At 38.8% G+C, this 2,032-nt stretch overlaps 1 non-coding gene across 1 annotated transcript; it reads left to right on the forward strand.

Annotated features, from left to right (window-relative positions):
* The first annotated feature begins 289 nt into the window (after positions 1-289).
* Positions 290-362, forward strand: TRNAC-GCA (transfer RNA cysteine (anticodon GCA)). Its single transcript has one exon. It is a non-coding gene; the product is annotated as a tRNA-Cys (tRNA).
* The last annotated feature ends 1,670 nt before the right edge of the window (positions 363-2,032 follow it).

A 2,032-nucleotide genomic window follows, 5' to 3' on the forward strand; every position in this document is an offset into this window, starting at 1 on the left:
CTTTAAACCCTGAACTGATGATTACACAACAAACAATTCAGTTTAAAGTCTGTACTAAGGATTATATAACAACAATGTATTCTGCTTGAGGACAGCTTCCCCTTCTTGAAAACCTTTGGACTAATCTTGTTATCTTAGAATGTATATTGTGGGAGTGGGTCTGATAAGACCCTTTACTGTAATAAGGTATATAACTCTCTTGCTAAAACTAAGAGGGAGGCACTTTCCACACCCCTTCTGATGTCTATGTCAGAAGCTTTCTCTGTCCCTTTTTCACATCACCAGGGCTTCCCTGGTGGCTCAGAGGGTAAAGCGTCTGCCTGCAATGCAGGAGACCCAGGTTCGATTCCTGGGTCAGGAAGACCCCTAGAGAAGGAAATGGCAACCCACTCCAGTACCCTTGCCTGGAAAATCCCATGGATGGAGAAGCCTGGCAAGCTACGGTCCACGGGGTCGCAAAGAGTCGGACACAACTGAGCGACTTCACTTCACTTTTCACATTAATACAACTCTGCTACACAAAAGCTCTTGAGTGATCAAGCCTGGTCCCTGGTCCCGAAGCTAAATCTTCTTTGGAGATCATGAATCTGACACCATTCACTGTAAGCTGTCAATACAATTGGGCCCACTTACCCTTCTTGCCCTCCCCACATAGTAACTTTTTCAGAGGACAGTGCAAGGATTGTTACTCCATTTCCTAGTGCTAAAATACGACATCACATACAAACTGTGGCTTGCATTTTATACCTGAGTATATGTAGGTACTTTAGATATTCAGAATCAAGGAAATCAATCAGGCTGATGTTCATTTTGCAGATGCAGTTAAGGGGTTCACAATGAGCTTTTACTTGAATCAATTTTTTTTTTTAATTTTCTATTTACCGTTGATTAAGAACCAGATGTTTTACAACTCTGTTAAGTTAGAAGCTAAATTACAGAAAAAAAATGATCAAGTACAATGATTTTCTCTTCCATCTGGTAGGAAAAGATAATCCAGAAATTTATAGCTTTTTTATCCTAAAGGATGTTCACCAGTTGTGTAACCAATTGAGCATTCTTATTCTCAGCCTAATTTTTTTTTCCATTTATTCCCTGTAAAATCCTAGTTTTTCATATCATCTGTGGAATTTGCTCTGTCATTCTTGTAGTGCTCTCATTAAATGTATTCTTGTATTCTCGCATGAATACATAAAACATTGACAAGTGTTCACTGTTTGCATTAAAATAATGTTTTAATATGTTGACAATAATAACTTGGGTTTCCTTGTGGGCTCTAATTTCCTATTCCTTACTTCCTTTCCAAATCCCTTGCCAGCTTTTTCAAAAGGTAGATTCTGGGTCTCTTCCCAGAAATTCTGATTCGGTGAGATCTTGGGGATAAGTAGTTTTAAATGTTTTTCTTGTGATTCCAATATATTACTAAATTTAACTCAATACTTTGATTACTATTAACAGTAATAATACTAAAACTATTATTTATTGCGTTAAATTATAGTAACATCGACTATTGCACATTTACTGATTATACAGTCCCTGTGCTATTTGCACTTCATTCTCATTCTGCCATTTAATTTTACCTAATCCCTATCCAATCCCTAGAGATAAAGAACTCCTTTGGAAAGCTACATTTGATCTTTTAGGCTATAAGGCTAGGGGTGTGTGTGTGTGTGTGTGTGTGTGTGTGTGTGTGCTCAGTCATGTCCAACTCTTTGCAACCCCATGGACTGTAGCCCACCAGGTTCCTCCATCCATAGAATTTTCCAGGCAAGAAATACTGGAGTGGGTGGCCATTTCCTACTCCAGGGAATCTTCCCCACCCAGAGATCAAACCCATGTCTCATGTGTCTCCTGCACTGGCAGGCAGATTCTTTACTGGGAAGTCGAGAGGCTAGATACTAGGCTACAAAAAAAAAAAAAAAAAAAAAGCCTTACAAAGTAAAAATAACAGTATCTGACCTTAATCAAGCCCTTTCTCTTTGCAAAGGTCACTGCTAAGGAATTAACATTTGGGTGCCCATCTCTTTGTTGCTGA

This window comes from Capricornis sumatraensis, chromosome 9 (assembly GCF_032405125.1).
Source record: "Capricornis sumatraensis isolate serow.1 chromosome 9, serow.2, whole genome shotgun sequence".
In the NCBI taxonomy this organism is placed as follows: Eukaryota; Metazoa; Chordata; class Mammalia; order Artiodactyla; family Bovidae; genus Capricornis; species Capricornis sumatraensis.